Source organism: Ambystoma mexicanum, chromosome 5q, assembly GCF_040938575.1.
Source record: "Ambystoma mexicanum isolate Mex_15411 chromosome 5q, UKY_AmexF1_1, whole genome shotgun sequence".
NCBI classification, from domain to species: domain Eukaryota; kingdom Metazoa; phylum Chordata; class Amphibia; order Caudata; family Ambystomatidae; genus Ambystoma; species Ambystoma mexicanum.
The window spans coordinates 1099625653-1099652003 of record NC_090933.1 but is presented as its reverse complement, the minus strand read 5'-3'; positions in this window follow the sequence as shown (position 1 = coordinate 1099652003).

The following is a 26351-nucleotide window of genomic DNA, read 5'->3' as shown; positions in this document are numbered from 1 at the left end:
TTTGACTCTCCAAAGATAACGAAGAGTTAAGTCAGACCCCTTGGCGTTTTGCACAGGCAATGGAAATTGTCCTAACAAAGGGTGTCAAAATTAGTCACCTGACTGGACACTTCCAATTTCGCCACAGTCTCTAATCGTTTGCTAACTATAAGAGCTGAAGATGACAACAACTCTGTCTTCTGGATATTGAACTTAAGATTGACACATCCAGATACTGATCTGCTCCAGACATGATTTCAACCTGTTTGCTGTTGCCACACCATCCTCATCAAGCTGAAGAATTAGCTGTGTGTCATCAGCATAAATGTAGAAAGAGAGCCCAGCTGACCTCATTATATGAACAAATGGTTTCATATAAAGATTAAAAAGCAGCGGACTCACAGAGAAACCCTGTGGACACAAGAGATTGATTTAACGTTAGATTCAAACGGCGCCTGTGATCTGTCAAAGAAAAAGAAGCAAGCCACTTGAGTGCCCTATCTCTCACCCTATAAATATTTAATCTGGACAAGAGAATATTGTGGTCCACAGTGTCAAAGGCTGCTGATAAATCCAAAAGGATAAGGACCCCGGCACCCTCCACACCCTGATCAACTGCCCGTCTAATCTGATATGCAGAGACAAAACAACTAATTCTGTGCTATGGCCAGGTGTAAAGCCAGTTTGGGCCATATCTAACCAGCCCTGGGACTTTGCATGAAGCTGTAGTTTTTCTGCAACCAGACTTTCCATATGTTTGCTGACATACAGAAGAAGTGATATGGGTTTATAATTAGCACAACAGGAGGGATCCAGTCAGGTTTTCCTCAGTAGGGGAGTCACAGAGGCCTTTATAAAAAAATATCTGGCACTATGACAGTTTCGAAAGAGCAGTTAATAATTTGAAATAAATCCTGCACAATCACTTCCTTAACTGTTTTCAAACCCCTAGTAGTCGTATGGAGGTGGAATTCATAGTAGAGAGGAGACGGGGTAGTATATGTGTGGAGGTGGGAGGAGTAGTGCAGAAGAGGTGGGAGTAGTATTGGTGTCAAGATAGGAGTAGTAGAGAAGAGGTGGGAGAAATTAGACCAGTAGAGGAGAGGAAGTGGGTGTAGTAGTGGTGTGGGGTGGGCGTAGGTGTATTGTGAGAAGGGGAGAGTAGTAGCAATGTATGAGGAAGAAGTAGTGGGAAGTATGATTGGAAGGGTGGATGTAGACCTGAGAGAGGGAAAGATCGGATGGATAAAGGATGAAGAACCAGGAAGAGACAGAATGGATAGTGGGAGGAGTAGGAGAAGAGTAGGGGAGGAAGGTAGAGAGATGGTGAGATATAGGGAGAGGAACATCAGAGCATGGAAGGACAAGATAGAGTGGGATCTGAGTATCTGGAAGGCACACAGCCCGGAATTATATCTCATTGGGAGCCATTGGATAAGAACGCTACATTGTTTCCTGTGAGGGGATAGATAGATAATACATTTGCCTTTAAGCCACCACATTGATATATATATAAATCAGTGAAAATAATTTGTTAAAGGGACGTTATGGTTAAGTTGCACTGATAAAAACCTATGAAATTGAGTGGAAAAACTTTGTTGAAAGGATGCTATGGTTACAAGTAAAACTGAAAACCCCCAGAAATTTGCCAGTTATGGTAAGCTAAGCAACCATAACTCTGTGGGATGTATTAACCCACTTATGCTCTGCCCTGTGGCATCACTGCGTTCCGGTGGTGCCAGAATTATCAAAATGGCCGCAAAACTCCTGTGCTCGCCAAAACCTTTTTCTTGGTTGCTGAAACTGCAGAATGCTGGTACAAAACACCATCCAACATCCCATATTCATGCTGGGTGCTACAATTCACTTGGTTCAAGAAATCATTATGAGCAGACAATGTTCTGAAAAGCTGAATTTGTCATCAAAACATTCACAGCAAAAATGTGCCTGCCTGTGAAATCTGTCAAAATATGGGCGCAGTACCTGTGGCCGCCTGAATAACAGCTGTCAGTAGCTTGCATCATAAGAATTAAACTTGTACAACTGAAATCTAATGTCTGAAAACTAAGTGACCTGTTATCGAGAGTAACCTAGGTTGTACCTATTTAAATCCCATGGTTTAGAATCTGGAATCACTGGTCTAGCTGCTTGTTTTGAAATTGCAAGTTTGTTTTAAACCAAGAAAAAATGTAACAAAATGACATTGAATTTAGGCCTACCTAAAGCAATTTAACCAGTCTAACAGCTTCCCCCACGTAGGCCAGACATCTCCCTTCTGCTCACTCCACCAGGAAATCACACCTCTGTGATGATTAGATTAGGGGAGGAGAATTTGGTGTGCCAGGGGAAGAAGACAATGGACTTCCTCCAGTCAAAGGAAGGCTAAGTGTGAAGAGTCGTAAATGGCCTGGGCCTCTGGAGGAAATGGGAGGAGACTGCTTCTAACTGCAGAGAGACAGAAGGAGGCGGAGACAAAAAGCCATTTGGGGCTGGACATTCACAAAGAAACATTTTGTTAAAGACATATAACTTACCACTTAAAATTGTTTAAATTACAAAAATCACATATTTGTGAATCTAAATTTTGACTGTACATTTAAAGAGGCAGCAAAACCGTGTGACATGTTCTAGAAGGAAACGGCGGAACAGGAGGTTTTACACCAAATGTTTTTGTGCCAGAAGTATGAAACATTATACCCTTAGGCCCATGTTCAATGCGCATATTTGTACACATTTTCAGATAAACTGGACATTGTTTTCCAGACAAAAAGGGCAACATTCTGTCAAAAGCAGACACAAGATCCCACAGCGACGAGGCTTGGAGGAGTATCTGCTGCACAAAATATGTAATCTATATATGTTATTGTTATAAAGATTGCACACATGTAAATATGTATTGTACCAAAAGTAGATTTTATGTTCAAGGGACGAGGGGAGGATTCTCTGACTCATAAACTCACACCATCATGGTGACACCCGGTTTTCTCCTCCAATCAAGGGAGAGAAGAGAATCTAGCCAATCACCTGCCTAAGGGGGCGTGCTTAGGGTAAGCCAGCACACACACCCCTTTAGGATAAGCATAAATAGAGACAGCTGAGGGCTTAGAACGGAGACAGATTCACCCACTAACCGATTGCTGGCGGAGCACCTTGAGAGAGGACCATCCATTTTCCTTGCTCCAGACTTCAGAAACTTGGCAAGCAGAAAGGCCCATTCCATTAGTTGAACCATTTTCAATTAGGCCTTGAATTTCCAGAACCAGAAAGAATCCCAGAGACCTAAGCGGAACCAAAGAAATAGCTGGGCTGTGCTGTAACTGCTTGCCTGCTGAATAATTATCTTCAGAACCAAGAAGGGCAGATTAAACCCAATCCTGTGCCGTGCTGTGCTGTGCCGATCCTGTCCAGGACTGTTGTGCGGTGACCAGAGCGCCTTGCTGATTGCAGACCCAGTCCAGTCCGGTGTGCCCAGCAGTCTGTCCCAGAACCAGAATCCCTGACCAGAATCCCTGACGGTTCCGTTTGAAACCCATATAGTGAGTATCTATATATAGGACTGTGTCACTAGCATATGTACTGTCAATAGTCCAATCCCTATCTAAACCCACCCTCTCTTGTATTTAGAACCTGATATTGTTAGGAGTAGTTGAATTGTCAGAACTTTCCTTGCGCAGAGTTTCTCTTATTTGTATTCTAAAATCATAAATCAATAGTGATGTGAATAAATAAATTGAATCCCAGAAAGAAATTGATTATCCACCACATGAAGGGTCCCTGGCCAGGATTGATGGAGATTCATGTGTGGCATTCTCTTTTTCTATAGTCATAACCTAGTGTAAACGAAATTCCATTTGTCTTTGAAAAGTGCATCCTTGTTTTCCCATTCTTGAGCCTATCTCAGAAAAACAACCTCCACTAAAACGTCCATAACTTCCTCAATTTTTATGCTAGAAAAAAATGTCTGCTTGTAGCTAAAATCCACAGCTTTCCATAGAACCAAAAACTGCATTCCAAATCCATATTGTTCTCCCGCAATCACAATTACCGCATGCGGGAAAGTTTGCCGCAAATTTTGTTTCAGGAAAATTCTATCACGTGTAAAACAGCTTTTGATTGCACCAGGCCTCAGTTTTAAGTTTTCACATTGCTTATTGGTATCAAATCATCGCAGTGTTTGTCTGCAACTATCTAAAGCGGCTCCCATTAGCATTTGAACAATTTCAGTCATTTAAACCATATTTAGTGTTTTACCCAATCCATTCTCAGATAAGTTTAGAAACCATTTTGACGGTTTGCCAATCAGTTCTGTTTCTCTCTTGTGTTTGCTGTGGGGGGGGGGGGGAATTGGGATTGACATTTTGTTTGAATTCTGCATTCCTGAAACCTGTTCTCTCTCCTCCTATCTCTTTACATTGCCTGTTGGGGGGTTGAGGGGTGTGCAGGGGGAAATAGTAACCACACTGTTAATTGATCTGAACCCACACCAAAGTATTATTTCTGTGCTGAATTGTTTTGCTCACGATTACTCCTTGTGATTAAAGAGATTGCTTAGTGTTACATCACCCCATTCGTGATCATTGTATACCCATTAAACAAAGCGTGATTATATTGTGAATACATAAATAAATATTTTAACTTTGCAAACAAGCCTGATTCCTGGTTCAGTGTGACCGGGGGGAGTTTAGGGGGGGTTCCCAGAGAGGGGTGTGATATGAGTGGTACACCGTTCAGAATAAAAGAGCTTTTAGACACAAACAAATAAATACGATTTCAGTTGTGCACTACACGCTAGACGTTGACTTAGGTGAAGTGCCGGATTGAAATAATTTACAACTCGCACCTCCACTGTGCACTGCTAAGACTAACACCCATGACATGAAAGATGACATCACACATGTCATTGATGACATCACATATGACATTAATTTTAATAAACAGTCCATACAAGTGGTTCAGTTTATAATGTTGGAAACAAGATGTTAGGGGTGATTTGGAGAACTATCATTAACTACTTAATGTATTGTATTTTGTACGCATCGTACTAAAATAATTATTGATATTTCTCTTACAGTACATAGAGTTCATGACGAAAGCATGCCCCAGTTTCATCAGTTTCAATCCCCACAATCAGAAACAGAAGTTGCATCCCCAAATGTAAATAGTCAAATCAAGAACTTGTCAGCAAAACTGGATACACTAATAAGGTCAATGAACTTGTACAATATGTGAAAAACCACCTGATTAAAAATGTTCCTTATCACTGTCCCACTTGCACCTGTACCTCTTAACCCCAGCAATCATCCCCATACTATTCTGAACAGTTTACTCAAATGACAATTTGATGAAACCTCAGTCCCTACCTCCCCTTATGATTACCCTACATAAATGGCTAATTCTCCCATTTATGTTTCCCATTCCGATTCCCCATCTCTTTTTTAAATAAATATATTTTTTGTACTACAAATGTTTTCTTTATTGTTGTATGGTATTCCCTTATTTTTTTAAAGTCAAATTATAAGTCTGAGATATTCACACTCAAAATGGACATGCCCCCACACAGGCGGGATGTCCAGACATGTCCGTGTTCACATGATGCACTTTTAATTCGTCAGAGGGCACGGTGCATATCTTACGGATATCCAGCGCATGTGTGATGAAATTTCCTGCCTGAAGCATGTCCAAGGACGGACGTCAGGGACAAGGACATCCTAGGATGTCATTGTGTAACCGCGCCTGTGCGGTGTAATGGCGCTGGCAGTTTAAATATGCTTTTCGAGCCAATCTAGTGTGTTTCAAGCAGACAAGTTAACCTTGCACAGCTTTAAGGCCCATTCTACTTCCCAATGCCTATTTTCTACTCAGTAGTCCCCGAACAGCATGACTGTTCATGTACGGTTCCTCATCCGCTAAAGGGCTTCCCACCCCACCCATTACTTTTCCTCATTCTCAATCTGGCTGTCCAGGAGAGAGCATCTTGAAAACACCTGCTTTCCAAATCTCTGAAAACCTGCTGCAATGGCATTTCATTTGGCCATCTTTGCTTCCCAAGCACTCCCACCACCACTACCTCCACCTCAACAACCTGGAGGGCCTCAAGAGGGGAATAGGTGTGGTGATACAGAGTAGGATCAAGAAGAATAAAAGGATTAAGTGGAGGAAGTCCCTCTCATCAGTACTTAGAGTGAGTCCTGGGTATGGCAATATTTCACCACCGTTGCAAATGCAGTCAGTGCAAAGTTGTACTCAGTCACGAGAAACCTGGCTTGTATTCCTATGGGTCTACTTCCATGCGGCGCCACACCAAATTGTCTCACCAGAGTGCGCTGAGAAAGGCAATACCTTTCTCACGTAAGAGCAGGTTGACGCTGGTTGACTTCCTCCACCCCATCATCTTTATTTCCTCCTGTCACCACAAAGGATAGTGCTTTGGGGCAGAGGATCCCAGCGGAATCTTTGCAGGCCATACAAAATTCTGTTGACCCTTACCTTTTAAGTGTCACAGTGCTATGCATGTACTGTGAAGCACCGATCTGTAGGGGGGAGCAGTTTCGGAGAGCTTTCGAGGCTGCAGTCAAGGAGCATGAGAAACACTGCCACCTACCTGATTAAGGCCCATCCAACATCTTCCTCTCTCCACCTGCCCCTTCGTCCTAGTGGTTGGTGCCCCTCCCCCCTTTCCACTCCTACTTAACTTTCCTGTGAAAACATTCCAAAGAAAATACAAAATTGAAAAAATACAAAAAAGGTTCCTTTTGGAGCCACCATTCACAGTTTAAAAATAGAAGTGAGGAAAAAAAACACAGGCCGACGTGCAACCTGCATAGTCCACGGACAGTACGTTAGTCTGTCGATATCTAAAGAATTCCTGGCATGGTACACTTGAAATCATTGCCATTGTTTTGCGCTCAAAAATGGTGGCTCTTAAAACAACTGCTTTTTGGGGGATTAGGCTTTTATATATTTGTTTTTAATGTTTGCTTTTACAAAGTGAAGTAAGAACACATTTCACTGATTTTCATGATTTCTTCTCACTTTCACAGAAACTGCTTCAAAACACTTTGAATGTTTTCCCCAAAAATCTGATTACTAGCATCAATTAGATGGACTCCATCTCGCCGAAAAATGTTGGCCCTATCAAATGTAATGTTCTCATTGTGGAACGATGTCATGCCAACATCGAGAAAAAAAAGCACACACAGCTTTATTTTTCAACGCATCCACATCTGTCTCTGGGCAATTCATAAAAACATTATTTTGGAATTAGGGAACATTTCCTTCAACTTTCCCAATGTCTCCTTCATTGCAAACTGCAATGAGATTCCAGTCACATTCCCCAAACTGTTCCCACCACAATGAATAATAATAATGTCTGGATGCTTCAATTGAACCATATTTGCACAAAATGTCAGCAAGTCCACCCACTTCTTGCAACGCACTCCGTACCAGAATACTTCCAATTCAGGAAATCCAAGATTGTTGGCTATTCCACAATGCTCAGTATACACCTTTACCCAGTGGACCCAAGAGTCCCCCAAAATCCAAACACTCTGCCTGCTGAAAGAAATTGCCCTGGCCATTTTCAATCCTCTCACAACTCCCACTAAGAAAACACATGTTACCCTCTCTTCCTGTGCACCACACTCAGAAAACCTGTTTGGCTGATCCCCTAGTGTCCGTGGACACCTCGACTTTCTGTGGCCTCCGCAGTCCCCTTTCGATGCCTGGCAGCATCTAAAGACCCGGATGTAGTACGTGCCGTGCGGGGACAACCATGGTGTCCGCAGACAGATAGTCAAATTGCACGGGGCGGGAAGGGAAATTAAACACTATCTAAGTTTTTTCATATTTAGTGGAGGCTCTGAAAAGAACTTTTTTTTTGTTTTTTGGGGGGTTTGTAAACAAACGCTTTTTTTATTATTATTTTTGCTTTTATGTTTACCTTTTGCATCCCTTAATTATAAAGGAAAATTGCATTTCCGACATCTGTGAAGTTAATTCCATCTGGACAAAACTAATTCATGTTTGATGGACATCTCCATGTGCGCCTATGATTTATTTACAACAATATAATCTGTGCAGCAGATCCTTTAGCGCAACTTGCAAAGTTACTGGAGTCACACACCCCAAACTGTCCCGTCCACAATGGACAATCACAATATCTGGATATTTGAAATGAGTCATACTCGCACAAAAGGAAAGCAAGCTTGCCCGGTTTGAGTCACAAACTGCATGGCAAGAAACTTCCACTTCAGCCAATCCAATATTTCCAAGAATGCCCTGATTATCGGCATATACCTTCAAAGACTGAATTGAAGAGTCCCCCACAATCCACACACTCTGCCTTCTCAAATGCATAGCCATAGCCATTATCACTTCTCTCACACCTCCTGCAAACAAAACTCAAGCTACCCTCTCTTCCATGTTCTTAACACTCCCTCATTGGAGTTCACTATCGACTCAGTGGGTGGACTGACTCTCTAATCCATCTCTGAATTAACCGGATCGACCCCATCTAACTAATAATTCCCAATGGGAATATTTGCAAAGAGAAGTAACTCTCTTTTAAACTAGTCCACCTTTGGACCGTGAACTTTTTCCAGGGGACCAACTGTACTGGCGTATCCCGTTATACCCTCCTTTTTGTGAACAACACTTCAATAATAGAACAGATTGTATTTTAGTAACTTTACCTTGATGTGTCTACTCCTGATGAAAATCCCACAATGACAGAGAGGACTGAAACATGTTGAGTGATGGCTAGATCTGAAAATTGCTTTGGAAACTTAAGTTGAGGTTTGAACAACATCTAGCCTTCTATCTCAGAAGAATCTGTTTTGTCACTTGTTATATTTGTATACGTGTTTTAGAGTTGTTTTTATGAATGATTTTGTATTGTAATCTCACTTGATGAGATATTTTAATTTAATTGAATCTTAATAAAATACCTTTTTAATGTGAATCTTTTTTCTACCTTTTCTACCTTTCCAGCTGTAAGAGAAGCCATTGTGTTACGTGGGAGCCAATATAGCTGGCTAGTACCAGAACCTTGGACCCATGTGTTACCAAACATGTCATCAGTCATTGAGGTAATATGGCCAAGTAGCAGAGCCCATCAAATTATTGACCATCAAAGGGCCAGCTGAAAGAAAGCAAGGAAGGACCATCCCCACAGATGTATTCATTAATATGGTATCTGGGTCCAATCCGGATGTCCAAGTGGCAGTAGGAGGATTCAAAGCCACCATACTTGGGGTTTTCCCCATTGAGTGGTTCAGTTGCACTACCTCTGGGCCTGATACGGATGCCCAAGTGACAGTAGATGAGTTTCAAAGCCCCCATACTGGCAGTTTGCCCACCACTGGGGCAAGATACAGGTACCAATCCTTGCTGCGGTATGGTTTCCAATGTAAGATCTCAAGGCGGAACTGATTCAGCTGATATGAGATTAGGGGCTTCCCGCCCAGCGACACAATGGTCCATAGGGCCACGCAATGAGACCTGCAACAAACAGAAAGTGTCAGAGTGATGATGAAATTTCCTGGCTGTAGAGGTTTATTTTTCGTGGTACACTGGCATTTTCCAGAGAAGTTTGTACCTTTTGCAAACATGACTGTTTTCTGAAGTGCCTGAGGGGGCCTGTGTGCCAACAACAATCTTTTCCTGCACTGTGGCTACCCACGTAATATACGTATATGTGGCTCTGCAGAGATTTCAATTATTTCATCCTCCCCCACCACAGATATAGAAGGAGCAATAGGCTCAGCGATATCCACCACGTCTAATTTGGGAGTCGGAGCACCATCTGCACCAAGGTGAAATAGTTCAGTCATGGTATCATTTGCTCTCACAGGACAAGGGCCCCACTTGGCCAAAGAACAAAGGAAATCAAGGTCACTGTGCAGAGGTGGCCGAGGGGGAATCTGACTTCCTGATTCCATTGTGCCATGGAGTATCTCAAGTATTTTTTGATGTGGTTGGAATGCAACAGCTTGCCACAACCTCTGCCCTTTTCCAAACGTGGCTGTTCCATCAATTAACCAAGCGTTAGGTCGTTCAGCTTTGGACAAGGGGTCAAAGGGTGGTGTAGGTTTGAAAGTAGATTCTTTCACAATGGCTAGGGGTGCTTCTTCTTGAACAGTGTCACACTTCACAGCTCCCAGCACTTTTTCATGCAACCGGGACACCCCATTTGAACGTGGCTTTGCTCCCTGTTGCAGGTATCACTTACAGTTCACAAATGTGGATTCTTGTGCAAGCCTAACTCTGACCCCAGTGCCTCCCTCTTCTTGAACCCAACTCATGATGGTTCTCTGAGTCCTGAGTGTGCAGGTTGTTCTTTTGTGATTCTTTTTATCTCCACCAGACCATAATAGGCTGCAATGCGTTGTTTCTCGAGTGGAGTGTACCTATTCACTGATTTTGTTAGCTTGCAAGACCAGAAACATTTTGGTAATCTCTTTCTTCTCTGATGCTGCCACAAACTCCACACTTCTAAATCATCATGCACCATCACGTCCTGCCCCAAAGTCTCTTATGGCTGCAAGAATGTTTTTTGCTCTTTAAGCCTCCATTGAAATTCACTATTTTTCCTTATCACCTTAAAGTTGAGCTTTAAAATGAGAGTCAAATGGGGAATGTGAGTATGCGTAGAATCCAATGATTCCCCTAAACCTCCGGACTTCAACCTCATTACTGGGTGGATCCAGCTGATGTACCATTTTGATTACAGTCTGGGGAATTCTCCTTACAGGTCCTGACCCCAGTAATATCACTTCTTGAATGGGCTGTGTTTATTCTTTGGGTTAATACCCTGCCCCCTGTCCTGCATGTGTGCAATCAGTTTCCCTAGAGCCTGCTCGACATTCTCCTTTGTGTCTCCTGTAATCATTACAATGAAGAGTGACATGTTCACATCTTCAAGTTTCAACATAGTGAAATCACAATCAACTATTCCATTGTAGGGAGTAGGACTGTGCACATACCGCTGGTAAACTGTCTGTCTCCATGAGAAAGGATGAACTGATCCTGACTTGATTAACAATGTCAATGGAGAAGAAAGCATTTGCAAGTTCTAACATCGCATGCCATTCCCCTACTTTTGGCTAAATGTTTCTTGTCACAATATTTGGCACTGCTCCAGCAAGAGCAGTCACATTATTGTTCAACCATCTAAAGTCTGCAAATGATGTTCAGGAACCAGCAGGTTTTCAAAAAAGCCACAGGGGTGAAATAAAAGGGCTAGTCGCTGGTCTGATAATCCCTTGCTTAAAAGGGATTCAATAATTTTCTCTATATGCTTAGGCCCTCCTGGTTTGATCTGCTCTGGCTCAGAAGGAAGGCACAAATGTAAAGGCGTACATACAGCATGGCCCACCAGAATAAGAGAAATATTTTTCACATGGACACTTCGAATTCCAAACATAAACTTTACCCAATCCATTGCTACTGTTCGCCCCAATAACAAATCCATCCCATTGATGTACTCAGGCACTTGGGCAATTATCACTCTTGCTCTGAATGCAAGACTCTTACATACAGTCCCTGCACATCCATAGTCATCTATGATGATTTAAGGCCCTGGTAATCTGTTAGGGTTGCCACTTATTAATGTCACCTCTGGTCCGTATATAGCAGCACTAACACATGGCATGTACCTTTTTGCTGATAAATAGTTATTGGAACATAGACTCTCCTGTCTCCAGGGCTGTAACCTTGTATTAGTTGTACACCGAAGAGAGTACCACACCATGAGTAAAATGACTCTGCAGCCAAGTCAGAAGGGGCTGAATGTGTCACCCCCTTTCCTTTCTCTTCTGCAATTCTTTCCACTTGCTCATGAAAACTGTTAGATTTTTCATCAGTCTCTTTCTTCAAAACCACAGCTTTAAGCAACTCTACCCTCATCTGCCTTCAGGTCAACTTCACAGACAATATTAATAATAATAAAAATAATGTATTTCTTATATGGAGCTACATACCCATAGATCTCAGAGCAAATAACAGAAGACATTATTATCCCACATAGTGTACTCAGTTTATCGACCTTGGAAGGATGAAAGGCTGAATTGACCCTGCCGGGATTCGACCTGCCACAGTAGGCTGCACAGAGATATCAGGGGCAAGCGCTAAGCTCACTGTGCTGTCTTGTCTCGCTTCTCTGTATGTCCCGGTTCTCCTGACCTCACTGTCATGGTAGATGTATGTCCATCTATCCCTTCCAGGTCCCCCAATAACATGGCCACAACTCCCCCATCCTGCCGTGCACTGGATCTAACAAGGCTAAGAAGGCTCCTTTTATGGGGGCAGGTGCATTGTGCAGCATTCCTATGGTCATTCTTGATGTGAATTGTTCCTAGACCGTACCCTAGACATATTGGAAGCACAGTAACACGTAGCTTACATTCCCATTTCTCACAGCTGTATAGTGGCTTGTGCCAAGCTATTCCTTGCCCCAAATGTTTCCTCTAGGTCGCTTGCGAGTGAGTACACTGTCAGCAAAGCAACACTCAACCATTCTAACAGTGACCGTGCATTTCTATTTTCACTGCATGCCACTGAGTATCTGACCTATCATTGCATGACTGATGCTTTGAAACACAATGACCATGATGTATAAGCACCTTACAAATGCACAATAAATAAATAAATAACTGAACCCATTTTCAACAATTGTTCTGGAATCAGCTGTATTCCCTCTGCCCCCGTGCCCCTCAACCTCAACAACCATCAAAACAGGGGAACTCTAGCTAACCAGGCTAAATATTTGAGCTTTTTTGACTAGCTCATTTTGAGTGTAGTCTCTAATCCTACCTGAAAAGTCCCTTTCAGCTTGTTAGTAATCAAAGGTTGTACTTCCACTGAATTACATCTAATACCACTTGTCATTGTACTCATTATTCTCCAAATCTGCAACAAATACTTCCATATCCCAATCGCAATCCTCATTACTGTCTGCTACCATCCCATCCCAGGAATCCCCATTTACGTTCCATAACCAGAGCACACGCCCCGTCTCACCACTGATGTAGCATGAGAGAGCTGATTCCTTTTCTTAGTGGCAACATGCACAGCCAATATGACTCTGGCCTTTCCTATTTTAGGAAAGACTCCTAATGCTCTTAAATGCTCCTAATGCCCAACTCTAGAAGTTATAAAGATGAGTTATTTAATTTTTATCTCAATGGAACATCCTGTAATGATGTTGATTACATGTTATTAATGACATACTAAGTAACATATGTTTACCCAAATGTCCAAACAATAGATAAACATTTAAGTAAAGAAAGTTTAATAAAATCAATCTCAATATAGCCGTGTAGATGTACTGATATACTTAACGCGTTTCAGTCTCATGAACTTCTTCAGAAGCATCATCGGGCTAAAAAAGGAGAAACATCTTTTGAACTACTGGGTTAAAGAAGTATAGCTGTATGTGAATTTTCTAAAGCTGCATACTTTGTCTCCATACAATTACCTTATTTAATTGGTGTGGAAATTTCACCACAAGGTGCAGAACATATGCACATCATGTCATATGCATTGTTTTCTCGAGCCTTAGTTGCACAATGATATTGCAGCCATGCTCTGTAATATGGTGGCCCCACTCTTGTGCATGATGTCACTTCATATGCCCCAGCAGCCATGGTGTGCCAATATTTGTCTCTGCCTTCCCTCAGGGCATACATTTTCTGTACAGATAACAAGTGCCAAGATGCTGCTCTTGACCCTATATAAAGCATTTCCACACCATAGATAAGCACTGTGGACTCACATGCCTGGGGTTGCTTGTGATAATGTGATAATGATAATGGTAATGATGTGTTATTTATATAATGCTTTACATAGAACATATATTTATACAATATCACCCAACCTGAGTTGGCACTTGTGGTCTTGAGCAGAAGGGATGTAGCATAGAAGTTTTGGCTAGTCTTCCCCTTTTGGGGTGGGACCAAGCCTAATTTCCACATGGTCTTTCCCCTTCTTGTATCCACTTGGCAGGTGAATAACAATGGTCTGTAGGGTTGCCCAGAGCAATGCCAGAGGTTCAGCTCAGTTAAAAACCTTGCAGCCATCTCCCCTTTTATTTTGTGTGTGAGTGTGCCAGTTCAAACAATCTGGCCTAGCTGTTTGCAGAAATAAATAACTACACATATTTTATGTTGAACGCGGCCAAAATAACCCCACCCTATTACTCTACAATCAAATAAAATGCACAATGTGCAATGATGTTTTGTTACTAAGTCAAAAAGCTCTACCTAAAATGTGTCAGTAAAATGTTCCAGATCTGTAAGATATTTTGTCTTATTGGGGTAAATTTGGGGTTTGGCGGTAATTTGGTGGTATTTTGTTTTGCGGCATTTAGTGATGAGCATAGATTTCTTTCTTATATTATAACCCCATTATAAAACATTATAAAACAAAACCTTCCTTTCTATTAGAATACCTCTGAGTGGTCTATATAGAGCCTTGGACCTATGCACTGTTATAACCCAAATAAATTTATTCAGAGTGCCATCTACAGTTTGTGGCTGGTATCACTGGCTTATCTATATCCAGCAATCTATGTGCCCTTAGGTATTACTGGCTCATTGACATCCAGTGATCTATATATTATATCAGATTCCTTCCAATGAGCATGCAAGGAGGGCACACACTCACACACAAACCTTTGTTTATCTGTTACTTGGCCTGCATTGGTGAATTGGCAAATGCACTACTGCACTAATATGAGCTTCCCCTTAGACCTTGTCTACTGAAAATGATTCACATATGCATGAATAACACAAACTCAAATTTGTTTTCATAGGTGCTTATTGTATTGAATTACAATTAAATGTCATCAGGCCTTACGTGGTTATTTACAGCAGCCTCTGGAATACGAAAAGAAAACAAAGCAGAACATGCAGGTATATTTGAAATTTAGATTAATATTCCCACATCCTGAAATGCCAAAACTACACATGCAGGAATCCCTAACCTTTCTACACCGTAATAATTTGTAGCCAAACATCCGACATTCAAATGACCCTCACTTGGTACAAATCTTACAGAGATTAGCACTTCTTTAAAATTCTCAGTACGACCTTGCTCCACTCGCAAAGGCAGGCCAAGTCAGCCCGAAATGCTTCTGTAAATCTTGTGTGGGAAGCACAGCGAGATAATTCTCCCAGCCAGCGCTCTGTAACCCCTTGGAACTTCCTCTGCCTTCACAGCACAGCCTCCACTAACTCCTCTCCGCAACTTTTGCCATTAGCAATGCTCGGATCCTTCCCATTTTTACGAGGCCTGTCTGCAGACACTTTCTTCCAATCAGGTTAAAAAGAATGTTTTCTGCGCCACCCTTCATTTTCAGAACAATTAAATCCTTGCTCTCTGAGCAACTGTTTCAATCTGATTCCTGCCGCCTCTTTCCCACTGCTTTCCACAAGCTAACACAGAAGAAAGAGAAAACAAAATGCCAATGTGCATTTAAAAACGAATTACAGCAGTGCCACCAAAACATGTATTTTAACCTCATTTTGCACATGAGACTACATTATAATGTTATGGAGGTTAGAATTAGTATTTAGCAATGTTAATTAAGTTAGTCAGTTATATGAATAATGTAGTTTCCATGTATAAGACATCACAGAAAAACAAATTGGTGCACTGCATTCTCTGCAGTTTCAAGTTGGGCTTGGCTGTGTTATAAATTCTGTACTTTGCATACTACCATTCGGCTATATTATACTGGCTAAATAAAAATTCTATACTGCTCCTGGCAACCAAAATGCCACTACAATTTGCAATAATTACAATACAAATGCCATCACATTTGGTAAAGTGCTATATATATATTCTTACAGATCCTCAAAGAGTAGAAAACACTTAAATCTTTCGTTCTGTTTAAATGTTCCTTCTTTCTGTCTCTCCATATACATATATTTAATGCACAATCTAAAAAAGTCATACATAAAAATGAATGTTAAATACCCCAGCTCCCAAACAGCAAGAGACACGATCCCACACCACACTCTTCCCTCTCGGAAAGATGCCCAGTGACAGCTGGAGAGTCCTGTGGGCAGGAAAATGTCTTCCCAAAGGCATTTAGCCAAATCTCATACAAATTTGAAAGGTTTGGGGGATCCTAACAATGGTATAAGAATGTCTTATTCATGATTCAGACAAATAATTCATTCCAGACTTACACCTGAATCACCCTTCTAGGTAGAAGTCCCCAGAACAAGGCAGGAGTATTTGTCAGGGTTGAACATAGACCTAGGTGTCATACACATTCATCTAAAAATCAAGACCACACTCTTGGATCAACCTGGCCAGGCATAGCATATAAGGATTAAAGAGCATTAGTACTCCGGAGGGGGGGTTGGTGGCCTCACAGCCAATGAGGAGGCTCGGAGTGGTGGCTTGCCATCTTCCCTCGCCGGGCTTTGCACTTAAGTGTGCTTCCCCGCTTTCCCATGCCCCCACTTTCCATCCCCGACCCCACACCTATTTTACACACAATAAGGCACCTCCCACCCCATCCAGACGTACCTTCTCCTTCCTTGTCCATTGGCTGTGCAAGGTACAGTAGTGTTCCCGGCGCAGCTCTGTCATCTGCAAGGCCACCATGGAAAGGGAGAAGGGGCTGTGTGTAGTCCCTTCTCCCCGGCCATCTTCTTTTATTTTGTAAATTGTGACATTTTACAACTTACAAACTGTTAGTATCCCGGTACAATGTTCCCGGATACTAATTAAGGCCTGAAAAAGTAATGGCTGCCCAACCTGGGGTTTATTGCTTTAGTAAAGAGAGCGGCACATAGGGAAATACTGCAGTTGACTGGAATCTCTGCTGACCAATGCTCCCCAGATGTACCTGCTGAGCATTGTCTGTCAGGAAAGGCATCTTCTATCAGTGCTGACTCTGAAAACCCAAACAGAATTGTCAGGTGAACAGGAGGAAGAGGAAGCGTCTTTTTATCTAAGAGAATCAGTGCTGCGTATTTGCCTGCATCAGCTGTGTGTTTCTCAGAGCCAGGGTGGGGCTCTCTGTGCTTCTTTTCTCATGAAAGGCTGGTTGCTGGTCATGACGATGTTTATGGATTTCAAGATAGATCTCAAATGGTAGTACAGCGTTTCTCTCTAGAGACCAGCGAAAGGTAAGAATACAGCAACTTTAAAAATGTGTTGAGAATTCAATGTACAATGTTCAACTTGATTATCAGTGTCCAAAGATTTGTTGACCAAGGGCAGATGGTTTATAATTATTGATGGCATGATAACTCTAAAAATATTTGTTTGCCAAGGTCGTAAAGGTAACAATGAAAGGGTAATTGAAGGGCTGCAAAATCAATTATGATTTGATGAACGGGGTAAATTATAACAGTTGGAAATGCGAAAAAGTGATTATGAGCTAAGTCAATGACGAAATATCCTTTGGACTAAAGATCCAATATTGAATCATAAAGTCTAACTGGCTGAGCCCTGGAAGTGTTCTCCCAAATTGACAGGATCTTGCAGATAAAACAATTTGCCAGCAAAGTGCAACAACCCTGAGAGTCTAAAATCAACAGAGCATTCGGATGTCTTCCAAAATGTAAAATAAACTAGCTGTGAGAAAGTCCAATACGGTTTAAAAGATTAATAAGGGAGAGCAAAGGATTTCAGACATTATATATCTGAACATGTACCACAACTCTGACCATAGGTATATTAGTCATAACAGTTAAACAGTCAGAAAGTAAATTGCATACCTCCTTCCTAATTTGGTAACATGGGCTGAGGATAGGGCATAATATTCAGAGATGTGAATCAGCGATGGGAGCATGGAAAAGGACAGTACTATGGTAAGTGTAAAAAATAACATCAATATACAAGCAAGGATCTATAATAAATACAGAAACACAGCTAACTAATACAAACAGCAGACCCAATAATAAAAGGACAAACATACATGAAGCCTATTGATAAATAGACTGTAAACTCTTGGTATCATAACACAGAAGGGAAAAGAAATGCATAATTAATAGAACAGAGAAAACACAAAACAAGATGTGTGTGTTTTAACATGACCTTATGTATGTTTGGAAAGGTGGGGCTAACTAGAATCTAGGTCATTAGTTAAAGGCCAGAAGGTCCAAGTAACTAGAAATACCTTATAATGGGGCATATAGTCCACATGTTCACTACCCTAGTCTCTTAAGCTGGTTCAACGAAATCAAAAAGAATTATTGGTGCATCTCCTTGCAGCATAAACCGAAGATTTACTACAGACATCTCGTGGTAACAAGCAGCTTAGGCACAGAAGGCAGCCTGGTGTGTGAAGCATCAATTGGGTGTCTAAATAAAGCTTGTAGACTCAACACATTTTAAATTCTTCTTGAATCAAGTCTTCACTTTAATACTTTGGGCCTTCTTCGTAAGCCAGGGAAGATGTTAAAAGTTACTTATAAAAGGCTTGCCACCTTCAGAAGTAAGTTTCAACAATAACTTCCTCGCCGAAGACTTTGGTCCTGTAATTGCACTAGAACTAGTCACCATCTTCAACAAGAAATGGCTAGGAGGATCCTCTTTTTCAGTTCTGGCCACACAAATGTGGAACACCCTACCCAAACCTCTCTGCTCTGCCTGGAGGAGAACCACATGACTTTCAGGAAACAGCTCAACACTTGTCTTTTCAAACAGCCACTTTGAAAGAAAAGAACATTTATTGCAATTGACTGAACACTGTGCATCAGAAACGTTGACTAATTTAAAAGCATGTTTTGAAGCTCTTAGCACTCGCATCTGTGGGAAACCAAGCTGACTCATGAAAACTCTCCTGCGTGCACTGGTCCGGACCTTTAATTTCATTGAAATCTACCACCAAGAGCCCAGACGTGACAACATATTCACCCCCACTATCCATCCCCTCATCCCTCAAGTAACTACTCACTACTAAAATATTGTATCCTTGCACCCTCCTAGGTCAAGTGTACTTAAATGATTCATACCCTAGACATTTTCTATCAACAACCATGCTATTAATGTTTGCACTCCACAACCCGGGAGCCTCCAATAAGGCTAACATACCCAGTCGGTACCACAACACAAACAACAGAGATTTTCATATTGACAAACAAGTAACCGTTTCATATCGACATACAAAGTACTCCTTTGTTGTAGAGCCATGTGCAGCATGGCCAGCAATATTGGCCGAAGGGCGCTATATAATACTACTTTACATTACATTACATTACAACAGTGGTTGTAGCCTATTGGGACCAAGCTTTTGGCAGTAGTCAGCCTTATAGTATTACCAGCCTGTAACCATTTTATATAGCAAAATCTTAGCAGGGGATTGGTGTTTTGTCAGGGCATTCTTCTAGGAACCAATGGCAGGCCCTTTAAAAATGGTTCCTCTAATTTGGTGGCATACCCAGAGGTATTTGTCTGCAGGCAGTTATTCGACTCATCTTAGACTGTCCACCCCTACACTCTTCACATTGGGGAGAGATTTATATTCTCAGTTAGAAAGGATTTCCTGGGCATAGCTGGAACAGCTATTTATTTATTTATGTATTTATTTATTTATTTGTTTATTTGATACGTCGTTTTTTAGTTTGTCCAACAAAGTTTTCATATAACTCACAATCACTTAAAGTAGTTACATGTTGGTATTCCAACAATTTCATAACAACATCATTTCAAATTGAGGCACATTCTTATCTTACAACGTGAATTATGTTTTAGCACCTATAATAAAAATGTGTTACCAGCACACATTATATGAATTAATTTCACATCGAACATTCCATGATCTCACATGACCTCACTCTTATGAAGTTACAATTAGATCCTATTTGTCTGGAATATAACTTTATTTCAAACGGCACTCACGATTAAAGATTGGAGCACTTGTTCTAGCTCCAGAGATATCTCTACCAGAAACTTTGCTAGAGACAGGACCATTTTAGTAGAATATCCCCACGTGAAAGCTCACCAACACCATTCCCTTGTAGATGCTGTTACGCCTTTTGGGTTCCAACCTAGAAGAGCAACCCGCCTGTTGTCAAAATGCTGGCAATACGTTACAAGATGTTTTATTGTTTCATTTTGCGCTAGATTGTGGCAGAAGCTGTACCTCATGTTGCCCTCAATGACAGAAGAACTCCCCCATCTCATGATTCTTTCCAAAGTGTGTAGCTGATTTAGCTTAAATCGCAAGTAGATATCCCTCAAAGAAGAATGAAATCTGGTAGACAAAGCTAGAAGTCCCAGTTCCTGGCAGAGAACTGCGTTAGGTATTAATTGGGCCAGGCACAGTTTGTGATTCCACAGGGGACCCTGAACATGGTCAAGGACACTATCTATGTTTAAAAGACAAACATCTAGTCCGTACAGGATTGTCGCTTCCACCTTGAGCGTGTAAAATTCAAATAATGGGACCATTGAAAATTTACAAAATTGTGCATACACCATCCGCATTTGGGTAACTAGAGCGGTAACCTTGTTGTTTAGCCCCTTTTTCCACATAGTTAAAGAGTTTGAATCAATTATGTCATATCCCGGATACTTTAGGGACATGGCCTTTGGGATTGGAAGTGCAGTTCATGGTCCATGTTGTCGATCTACCTTTGTGTTTCAAATTCTGAAAGGTAAAGATTCCTGATTTTTGCACATTGCACTGTAAATTGTGATTATGTAAGTAGTCTGCAAATATGTTAAGCTTTCTTTGCAGTCCATAGGGTGTATGATTGAAGATTAAAATGTCATCTGCAAAGGCGAGCCATTGGATTTTTAAGTGGCTCAGCTTTACCGGATAGGAAATCTCCTTTTCCCAGCTGTTTACAGTTAAAACCAGAGGGACAATGTTTTTAGCAAATATTCTTCTCTCTGCCAATGTGTGGTGTGCTATAAAGTCAGATGATGTATTTATCTGAAAATTCCTATTATTTCTCTGTTGACATCTTCGGTAGAGTGCACTGTGGGTGGGTGAGAGAGGATAGAGACAGCTAGGCCGGGGATGCTATTTATAAAAAAAGCATTAAGAATTTAAAGGGATATGGGAAATAGGCAATGAGAATCAGATGTGCATGTCAACTGCAAATAGGTGGTTGAAAAATCCAAAGTGGGATATCAGTAAGAAGATAGAGGAGCTGGAAAGGATGACTATTAGAAGGACAAGAATAGTTGTAGTGAAAAAGGAGGACCCGCACCCCCCTGGGACCAGCCCTTAGTGCAATAAAATTACTCCTAATCACCTTCCCACACAGGTAAGTTTATATGAAGCACGATTAACTCAGTCTGGAAGAATATATGATGATTGTGTTTATTTCTATAATGTCTAGTGAGAACTAATCAGCAATTTACAATAATATGGGAATAAAAGTGCAAGCTGAATAATACCAATTGACAGTCATAGATGAATATGCAATTATTTATCTTACGCTCCTAGAAAAAGTAGATGATCAGATCACACCCAGGACCCTCGCCGCTACAGGTGCCCGGCACTCCTCGAGAGAGAGGAGGGGAGGACTGGCCAAGCCCCCCACAGTCCTACACCAGAGCAGGGATGTGATGCTAGGAGTCTCGGCCCAGATAGTGCACGGTTGGTCGTCCAGGCACTGTTCCTCTTCATGCGCGCGTTTCACCAAACAGCCCAGGATGAGTCCCTCCCTCACGGGCCCAGGTATAGTTCTCTTGTTAGGGGCTGCACGTCAATCACTATGACGTACAAGCTCTTCGATAAGCTTCTGGGCTCATCCTTCCGGGCAGTAAACATGTTTTTGCCTGGAAAGTTACAAGACTGGAAACAGCCAGTCTTGTCTCCCAGGCTTCGTGCACATTGTTTTGGGGAAAGCCTGGCATCCCTGTGTTATCAGTGCACCTGACTCGCCGAGCGAAGACGAGCAAGGCTGTGCAAAGCTGTGCCTGGCTCCCAAGGGCTGCGTAGAGCCTCTTGCAAAGGCTAGATGTTTATGTCTTCAAGAAGGGCCTTTGCAGTTAACCCCTCACAAGCATGCGGGCTCACCCAGTTCGAGAGGCCTGGCTGATTTCAGCATTTCCCTCCACGCTTCGAATAAGCTCTAATACACACAAGATAGCTCAAAAGGTTAGTGCGAACGCAGGTTACTGCAAGCGCCTAGAAGCTTATCACGACAATAGTGCCTGAAAAAAGCAGTAAGATTTTAAAGGGATATGGGAACTAGGCAATGAGAATCAGATGTGCATGTCAACAGCAAGCAAATAGGTGGTTGGAAAACCCAAAGTTGGATATCAGCAAGAAGAGAGAGGAGCTGAAAAGGATGACTAGTAGAGGGACAAGAATAGTGCCTCTGGGATGCCAAAATTGCAAAGGGTTGATTCAGAGGTGGCAATGTTCATCGAGATGAAGAAGATCTTATTATAGAGGTAGTAGGCAACACATACAAGTACAGTTGCCTGAATTCCGATATCAGTGAGGCTCAGAAGTACAGCATATTTGACCACTGTATCAAAGGCAGAGAGGGCAAGGAAAATTAGGATAGAGGAAGGATTGAGCAAATGTTAGAAGGTTTTAGACATGGTAAAGGGTAGCATCTAAGGAATGATGGCTACAAAATCCAAATTGGATAGGGCTGCGGAGGTCATTAGACTCCAGATAAGATGGGATACTATTCAAGGTTAGACATTCAAGGATTTTTAAACTGCATGAGAGGAGAGAAATAGGGAAACACTTGGCAAGATTAACAGTTTCAGCTGAGGGCTCCTTGAGAAAAGGGGGGGGCAACTGCCAAATTCAAGTAAGCTGGGAAGACAGCAAGAGAAAGAGAGTTTGATGAAGGATGAGATATAGTAGAAGGTAAGCAGTGTAATCTCATTCAGCATCTCCAGGGGTAATTCATCAGCAGAGGCACTGGAGGGATCTGCAATGCTAAGGGTGGATGCCAATTCAAATGGAGGTGGGGGAAGGAACAAAATGAGGAAGACGTGTTGATAGGTGGATGAAAGTCCAGGGTGGTCAAAGAAGAGGGAGGATTAAAAAGAGGGTAGTGAGAGTGTCATGATTGCTTACATGTAAATGATAAATACAGAGCATAGTTGTTAGAAGACAGCAAAAAGAAGATGGCATGATGGTGACGGGGGTCAGCATGTTTTGTCGTTTGGAGGGGACTTAACAAGGGTGAGAGCAAAGGGTCAAGATTTGGTTGGTGGATTGGTGTGGTATAGAGTCAAGTGCTGTGGTGAAGTAGATTGGGGCATTCTTATAGGAGAGGTGAAATTACATGTGAGATGCAAGGGGATGGGCCTGAGGGATGATACAGTTAAAGTAAGAAAAGGTATGCTCATAAGAGTAGGCGTGGGATGGAGCAAGAGGTAGAGGATGGAGGACATTACTTTAGCTAGGTACAAGGCTATAAGGCTAAGTTTAAATTTTTGTTTACAGATGGCAGAGATGGGGAAGACAGAGAGGGGGAGGATAGCAATATTGAAGTTGAGGATAGAGTGATTGGAAGGGCAGGGGCCACTAGTGAGGTTCGATGTGGGGAGTGAGGAGGAGAGGAAGGCAAGACCAAGATATTTTCCTCGGGTGTTAGTTCAAGGAGTGTGGGGTGAGGTAAGGCAATGGTCAAAGGAGAAAGAGTCAAGTTCAAGTTCCTGGGAGGGAGTGATACTGGGGAGGACAAGGTCTCCTAGGAGAACAGTGTGACTTTGGTGGGATTTGAGTCAAGGAATCAGATTACAGAATGAGCTGAGAGGGCCAAGGGGTCCGTGAATCAGAAGAATAGTAAGGGTGATAGGTGGAGGAGGGTGATCGTGGCAAATTTAAATGAGAGTGGTTGAATGTCAGTGGGCAGAGGGGAGCAGATAATTGGGCCTTGGTAGCCATTAAGTTAAATCTGCAATCAATTTTGAAGGAGTGGGAGGAGTGAGAAAAGATAGCAGATTCAGGGTGATAGTCAGCAGGGATAGCGGCGTCAAAAGTTACGGTGATGCACATGCCTGTATATCTTTCCAAGGATACATGACTCTAAGTTGTACCAAACTTTGTTAATCTCCTACTGATCCCACATGATATGATAAGGCATTTGTAACGCGCCTATACACAAGTGTTTCAAGGCGCGACGAGGCAGGGGGGGAACAAGGGGAGACAGACAACGATCTTACTAGGCCAGGTGTCATTCAGATCGCGCAAGTGCAAGGGTAGAGGGGAAGGGAAAAGTGCATGGGGGAAAGGGAGAGGGGAAAGTGCAGTACAGGGTTATAAGCATACAGCATACAGGATAAATAACAAGGGCCAGCTGGTGGCAAGTGCGAGGTAAGTGCAGACAAGTGCTGGGAAGGGGGCTGTATGGATACAGACACAGTCCTGTAGTGCAGGGGTTGCCGTGGAGGCAGTGCAGGGGAGAGCGGCTGGGCCGAGAACGGTGAATGGCCCAGTTGCAGATTCAGTGCAGTTTCAGTAGTATTAGCAGGGGAGAGGGGGAGAGAAAGCGGAGGCAAAGAGGAAGGTTTTGAGGTGCTTCCGGAACCGGAGGTGGTTCTCCTCAAGTTTCAGGGAGGTAGGAAGGCTGTTCCAGAGGGAGGCCCCTGCAGTGGAAAGAGATCTCCCCCAACTCGTTGTTTGGAGAAGCGGCTGACCCTGAGGGAGTTGGAGGCGGATGAGCGAAGAGCTCGAGAAGGAAGATATTTAGGAAGAGAGAGTTGAAGGTATTTTGGCCCAAGGCCCCAGACGGCCTTGTGGACAATGCAGAGGGTTTTGAACTTGATCCTCGCAGTCACTGGGAGCCAGTGTAGTGATTTCAGTCCTGGAGAGATACGGTCCCTGGGCTTGAGGCCAAGGACAAGTCTTGCAGTCCTGTTCTGGATGAGTTGCAAAGGGCGGAGAGTAGAGGTGGGCAGATTAAGATAGAGGCTGTTACAGTAGTCCAGCTTAGAGAGAACCAGGGCTCTAGAGACAGTGAGTTTCTGGGGGAAGGAGAGGAAAGGAAGGATACCTCTGAGGAGGTGTAGCTGGTAGTGTGACTTCTTAGATACGTCGGATATGTGAGGAGAGAAGGAGAGTGTGGAGTCGAAGATGACCCCAAGGTTTTTTGCCTTGCAGGTAGGAGTAGGAAGAGGGCCCAGAGAGGCCGGCCAGAGAGCAGCAGGGAAGGAGGGAGTGGGAGTGCCGATGAGTAGAATCTCAGTCTTACTGGCATTAAGGTAGAGGTCGTTGGCGGCACACCATTCCTGGATAGCAGAAAGACAGTCAGAGATGAGGGAAGGAGAAGAGGAGGCCGAGGGTAGCCTGAAAATGAGTTGGGTATCATCCGCATAGCACTGAAAGTAGGGGCAGAGAGCGGCGATGTGGTGGGCGAGAAGTGCCAGATACTGGTTGAACAGCCAGGGAGAGAGGTTAGATCCCTGGGGGACACCACAGGTAGAGAAGAAGATGTCAGAGAGGAAAGACCCCAGTTGGACCTGGGAGGGTCGATTTGAGAGGAAAGAGGTCAGCCACGCCAGAGCCTGACCAGTGATACCGAGGTTATCACGGAGACGGTTGAGCAGGATGGTATGGTTGACAGTATCAAAGGCAGAAGAGAGATCAAGCAAAATGAGAACACATGGAATGTTAGAGTCAAGGTTCGAGAGCAGGTCCTCACGGATGTTCAGGAGAGCAGTTCCCGTGCTTCTGGCAGCTCTGAAGCCAGACTGATGGTCATGAAGACTACCAACACATTCAGCATGGAGATTAAGCTGGGAGATGGCCAGTTTCTCCAGGAGCTTGCCCAGGAAGGGAGTGATAGAGATTGGGCGATAGTTAGCTGGGCAGGAAGGGTTGGAAGAGGGTTTCTTAAGAATGGGGTGCACAAGGGAGTGCTTGAGAGGGGATGGGAAGACTCCAGAGGCGAAGGAGTGATTGCAGAAGTCAGCAAGGGCAGGAGCCAAGGAGTCAATGTGGTCCTTGATAGTTTTGGAGGAACAGGGGTGGACCTGTTTTGATGAGACTTTCATAGATCGGACTTGTCTTGAAACCTCGTCAGCAGAAAAAAGGGGAAAGGAAGAGAAGGAGAGAGGAGGGGTGGCTGTAGAAGAGCCAGAGGAAGGGCAGGGAATAGAGGGGGGGAGGTTATAGGAGGAGAGTGAGGACAGGATGTCCTGAGTTTTTGAAATGAAGTGAGAGGCCAGTGCCGTGCAGAGGGCCTGGGAGGGGACAGGAGAGGTAGAGACTGCAGCAGGGTTAGCCAGCTCCTTGCAGATTTTAAAGAGTTCGGCCGAATTGTTAGATGCCGCAGAGATGCGGGCTTGGATAAGGGCTCTCTTCTTGGTGAGAACGGAGAGCCGGTATTGCCTTTGGAGCAGGCGACAGGCCAGTTTGTCAGAGGATGAACATGAAGCACGCCATTTCCTCTCTGCCACCCTGCACTTGCGCTTAAGGGTGACGA